Raw genomic sequence first — 6,642 nt, 5'->3', positions numbered from 1 at the left:
TAGGATTTTTTTTTTAAAGTAATGCATTATATTAAAAAAACAATTGGATCTTGAATATGTACTTCCCTATCTTCATTTTTAAGCAAGTTTGAATATACGTATGGGGACAACACAGGGAATTTTTATTCCAGATTTGAGTGACAACCCTGAATCATTCTCTAATAATAATAATGAAATAAAAAAAAATTCTTTATTTGTTTTGAGAACTGAATTTTGTGGGGATTAAAAGTAATGTGTAAGTGTATTGTTTTTATTGCAAAACTATTGCTAATTGTTCTAAATTTTCCATATAGTATAAAATTTTGTGTACATGATTTTATTTAAATATAAATATTTCGTCATTATTAAAATGCGAAATTTTTATATGATTGGCTTAAATTTTTTTAAATTAAAATATGTTTAAAACAGATGCTCATCCAAACATGTAATGTTTTCAGATTGAACGAGCTTCCTCTAAATGCTATGGTTCACAAGACCTTTCTTAGTATACTGTAGTAAGGCAATTATAGTTACGTAGATGTATTAAATGTTTTTCAGAGAGCTTTCTTGAATTCAGAAATAAAAATTTTGGGTGTTTATAGATGTTACTACAGGAACAATGACTGGATTTCCATACAAAAATTTTAACATGGCTGTGCATTTGAATAATGTAATGAAATTAAAGTTAAGCATTACATTTTGTGATGAACCCAGATTTCATTGCAGAATAAACACTTTTAATTTGTGAAATTGTTTTTAGTTTTTTCATTCATGAAATTTCTGTATAGAATGGAGGTGAAGTAGCTAGAAAAATATCGGTTCAGTGCAAAACCATCTTCCGATTTAAAAATTAGAATAAATGTTATTCCTAAACTTCTTTTTTTTTTTCATGTAAATATTGTAATAGGATGAAGTACGTTTGTGAATTTTAATTTGATGTTGTGCAACAATTTTTTGAGGTGCTCAGCATTTATCTTAGTTTGTTACAATATTATAAACTGGCATGACAAAGACTCTTTGGTGTAACCCTCATAGAAGAAATCAGGAATGATATTGGGAGGCAGAGTGATTCCCCACATGGTCCATACGCTATGAAACTTTTTGTGCAATGCAAAGCGCAAATAGGGAGAAGGTACGTGTGTGTATGCACTTTATGGTCTTGAAACTACAGAATAATATTTAAACTCCCTTCAAACAAAAACGGCTAATTTGGTCCCGAGGAACTGGAAGATATATTTTTCTTTCGTTGATACCATTTCGTTAAAAATTAGCCTCATTATATATGTTTACGAAATAGTTTTTGCTATCTATTCGATTATAATAAAACATTAATAAGAGTATGGGTATGCAGTGATTAAATTTACCATTCGGAGAATATTTTGGATTGAAATAGTTTCTTGTTTTGTAGTTTAATCCACCAATTTGCTATTTTAAGTCCATATATTTGTTAATCAAGCTCTTATTTATTTTTCTTTGGTTCTGTAATATTTTAAACGCGTAAAAGATAGTTTGCGACCAGTGACGAAATTGCACTTGATGGAATTTTATTTTTTCAGTTAACATATAATATATATATATAAACCTCTTTCTCTGCCGATAATTTTTTTCATCTTAGAACTGTGTATATGGATAATGTCCTTTTTTATTATTATTATTACAAAATGATATAAAAGGAGCAAAATTTTAAATAAGATTTATGTTTTTATTAAGATGTGTGTTTACCAGATTATGAGCTTTTATTGCACTTATCAGTGAAGCCTTGCATGAAAGGACTAAGGGATTCATTCAGATTCAGGAAAACCATTCGAACTCAATTATTGTAAACACGAAACAACTATTGATCAATTTTATATGAAGTTAGCTTTGTGGCGATATTTCCATTTCGGGATCGAAAGAAAGTGGCCCTGAAGCTCGATTGCGTTGCTGTTGGATAGGGCCTGGTACACTTCCCAAAAATTTGGCAAAGGATGCTCGAAAAATTGGGTGGCATTTTGAATCAACCATGGTACATTTCAAAATCCTGGTAGCTTTCAAAATAGGTTGTTAACCTAACGGAACTAATTTTTTGACGGTTGTCTCTTAAAAATAGTAAGCATTTGGAACCGAAACAGCAATCACGAAACTGACAATTCGATTATAGAAAGATGAATATGAAACAAGTTGCATTTCTCTTAAAAGGGGATGCAATTATTATTGTTAAAGAAAGACTAAATATGTTGCTGCGAAATATTTCACTCGCTCAATCAGTGTGAGGCAGTAATCAATCAATCCAGCAACTTTTAACATTTTTGTTTGAATTATTTTAAACGATTCCCCTCTGACAGGGCACGTGCCTTTTCCGCAAAATTAAAGAATCAATTCATTGTGTATGATAGAAAACTAAGCTTCTAATAAGATCTTATTTCCAGGATTTTTAAAAATTAAAATGGATTTAACAAAACGATGTTTTAAAAAGAAGAAACTAACAAAACTTAAGTAACTTACGGTTGTTGTTTTTCCCGTTGTGAAAAGCATGGAGTGGAATTTTTGAATTTATGTGAGCTTTGCTTTCCGATTCTCGCGAAAGTAACGAACACTTGATAACAGCATAGCTCGGGATAAACGAAATCTGTCGGATTTTCTTATTAGGATTGTTCAGTCGAAGACGAAAAAACTACGGCGCCAGACTGGATGTAAATAAGACCGAAAGAACACGTTTAGACCTGTGGCGAAAATTTCTGTTTTTCGCCACATTAGAACAAGCAAAAATAAAAACTCAAACCATACAATAGAACATTCAATTTTATTAAGTAATTCAGAACCAGCGAATATGACTTGGGTTTTATCTTTAATAAAGCCGTTGATATTTCAAGGTAGAAAGTCAATAGTTTCAGAAGTCATTGTAGCTTATTTCTCTGTCGTCTGTTTCAATCATAGCTATTCTTATGAAACGATCAGAAGATTTCTTGCTTCTTTTTACAATGATATCAATCGGTGGACAACTCACACAGCACAGAGGTTGCAACTGGAAATAAAATTAGTGTTACTGAAAAACTTTTTAAATTTTAAAGGGGTTTAAGAATGTTTTTTTTTCCCCCCGATAATGCAAAATGTATCAAAGAATTTTTAAGATGAAAGAAAAGTTAGAAATTATTGTTTCTTCCGATTTCGTTAAAATTAAAAAAAACACTCCCTTCGACTTCACATTTTTGTTATGGCAATTTAATAAGGATATGATGCCAGTTCCTATACGCTTCAGAATTGCCTCTCGGACATAAAAAATGTTTATATAGTTGAAAACCATCCTTCTGATGTTACGTTTTTGAAATAAAGATAAATTTAAAAATACAGTGGAGAATTCAACATATAGACGCAATTTTTTACCAAAGGTCTATGAACAATGAATGATCGGATGCATTACCATGTTAATCCTGATACTCTGGACGAATTCCACTGGCCGTCAAATAGTATTCCCCTGTGATGGTTTATCCCAGTGGAGTTTTTTTTTTTTTTTTTTTTTTTTTTTTTTTACATTTTGATTTTAGATAGATGGAAAAGAATTTTTTAAATTAGTGGTGAGGATTTTTAAAAATTACTGTCCCGCATTTTAACACGTTATTTTAAGGCCACATTGAAAACATCATTAGGTTTCATCACCTGTGACAATCGATTTCTAGCAGTTTGGATCCTCTTCATCGGATGAAATGATATCTCTGCATACGCAATTCTCACTGATTTTGTGCTTTTGCCAAAGGAAACGGACTTTGTTCAGACTTTTCCTGACATATTCGTGCATGATTATTTGAATTGTGTCTTTATTGACAATTTAAGATTCTTTCCTGATTTTCAGGGATGCACAGCACTTTTCTTGTTAAAAAAATCAAGCATTTTTTCAATAATTTCAGACAGTCTAGATGAACTTAGTTTTGCAATATGCTTATCATTTTCTAGAATATATATCCCTTGCTAGCAAAAATCATTTGTAATGGTGGAAAGTTGATATAAAACTTGCTGTAAACATTTTTATTAATTGGAAAATTTACGAAGTTTTCTTAACAAGTTTTTCGCTAAATTTAATTAATTTCCTTTGTTTCATAATAATTCAACATGAAATATATTTCATAAAACATATTTATTAATATTAACATCGAGCTCCCACTAAATAACTACTTTTTTAAATTAGAAACTGAAATGTATTATTCTAAATTTGGGAATAAACTGAATCATTTCATTGAGTAAATGAGAGAGAGAAAAAAAAAGTGTTCGACTATTTCTTGAAAAATATTTGGAACTAAAGATGAAGAAAGAACCTTTTCATAGAGAAATCGAACAATTTTTCATTCTTCATTTGGGTGAATTTAATAGAACTTTCAATCATCTTTTATAAAATGAGGAATATTCTTAATCATTGTAATTGTTTATTAAAGAATTAAAGTTAAAAATGAATCATTATAATTTCATGAAAAATATTACTTGGAATGAAATGAAAAGAATAACTATTGTTCTGAACTACGAAGAAAGCTGTTGTTCAGTTATACGACTTCGTGCATTGAAGAGTGATAAGATCTACGAAAATTGGAGAAGAAAGTAGCTTCTCTTGCGAGAATGATGCATAATATTGAAACAGACGTCGCCCCTGAGTTGATCAAAGTAGAATATAAATCTTTTTAATGATATCCGAAAGACGTCAAGCATTGCACTAAACAACATCAGTTCGGACTCTTAATGAGTCAATGAGAGATTTGAAAAAGAAATAAGAACATGGTTTTCGTGCCAGTGTGGTATTTTTTATAGTCATTTTCTTTATATGTTTTTATATCATGTGAAAGAAAAATACAAATGACTGTTGGATAAAATAGTAAAATTTAGACTATAACTATTGACAAAGCAGCCTCAATTTGTTTGATATAAGAGGCAATGGGATAGTAATGTTTGCATTTGTAAAATATATGCAAATGTACTAAAATAATTCATCTTTTAAAATCAGTCTATTTTTTTTAAAAAAAGAAACAAGTAAATAATGATAACTTATGAGTTGACCATAAAGCTGTTAACTAATTAAATCCTTTAATAAATATTACATGAAATTTATAAAACAGTTTTACAAAAGCTTAAAGCTTTACTGTTATTTCAGTTTCCTTTGCTGCCGTTTATCAAACATGGTCTGAAAATCATCTAATGAACGTTAACATTATCCATTAGAAAATTATGAGGCAAATCAAAGCATCTAATCAGGAAATAAACTGTGGGCCGAAGTTTTTTTTTTTTTTTTGTTATCGGATTTTCTTTTCGACTCGGCTCTCTTCCGAGCATGACTGAAATTTTCATGAACTGCCAGCTTAACGAGAGGTTGTCATCTTCACGATTTCGAAGTACCATCCAGGGGGGACGAACCACCTGTCATGAATTTCATTTTACTAGAACTGTTAAGTGGCAATATCTATTCAAATGCACTTCATATCTTGCATGATCACAGAGAGTAGGTGATAATAAATTCTGTCATTTCAAAAAAAAAAAAAAAAAAAGCTGATTTTTAAGAAGAAATGCACGCGCAAACTTGAGCTTTGATTTTAAAAAAGTTATGAACATAACAATCAAATCTGGCAGTTGGACAAGAAATTTACCAGCAAAGCGTTTTGAGTTTAATAATTAAATGCTTAGAAAATTCCAAATTAATGTTTCTAATAACATGTTCTATTTTTATACATTTACTTACTTACATAAACGGTACATTTACTGTTTTAAAATTGACTCATCTTGAAAATGTCGTATGGACTGTTAATGATGGCAATGAATATATCTCGGGGAAAAAAACCCTAATTCGTTCCGTAATGAAAAAAAAAAAAAATCTAGAATGTATCATTTTTTTTTTCAACCAGATGGAAATGTCATTTTTTAAAAAAAGATGTGACAGAACAACTTTGTTTAAGATAAAGTATTAACAAATGGTTCTGAAGTACTCAATCAATGTGTCATCAAAAGAATTGACTACACAAATATAATACAAATTATTCTTAAACGGTATTACTTATGAGCCATTGCTCATAAACCATCAGCTGTAAGATTTTCACATACAGATCATGCGAAAAAATTAAATTACTTTGATAATAAATGTTACCTAGTGCTGAAAATGGGGAGCACATCTTTTATAGCATTTTGAGGTATGATGACCAAAATAAAAGAGGTTTCATGAGGCTTCAGAAGAACCAGTGGTTTAAATACATATTTCAGTTAAGAAGTCTAATGGGTCGAAACCATTAATGAAGTAATGATGCAGAAATTAAATAAATGGCTAAAAGAAAGCTAGTATTTAAATAATCAAAAAAGTGGGTTAACCTTCTCACTACAGAAACGATCATTATCCTTTAAAATAGTGGGTTGCATTTTAGATTATTATTATTTTTTTAATTTTGTAATGCCTGTTGTCATTTGGTGACAATCTCGAAAAAAAATATTTAAAAAATGTATTTCTTCAAGGACAATTACGTTTTATTCACGTCGTTTACCCCAAGTAGGCAACCAACTAAAAAAATAGATTTCAGTTTAATTGGATCTTAATTGGCAAACAGTTTCTTTACTTAAGAACCGTAAGTCCTAAACTATATGAACAGCTAAACAAACAGGAACGACAGCTATTAGCATACCGCAGCCCTCTTTTCAATTTCGATATATTTATACCGCAGT

The sequence above is a fragment of the Argiope bruennichi genome, chromosome 3 (genome assembly GCF_947563725.1).
Source record: "Argiope bruennichi chromosome 3, qqArgBrue1.1, whole genome shotgun sequence".
Taxonomy (NCBI): Eukaryota; Metazoa; Arthropoda; class Arachnida; order Araneae; family Araneidae; genus Argiope; species Argiope bruennichi.
The sequence above is the reverse complement of the archived record's forward strand: the minus strand, read 5'-3'. Positions refer to the sequence as shown.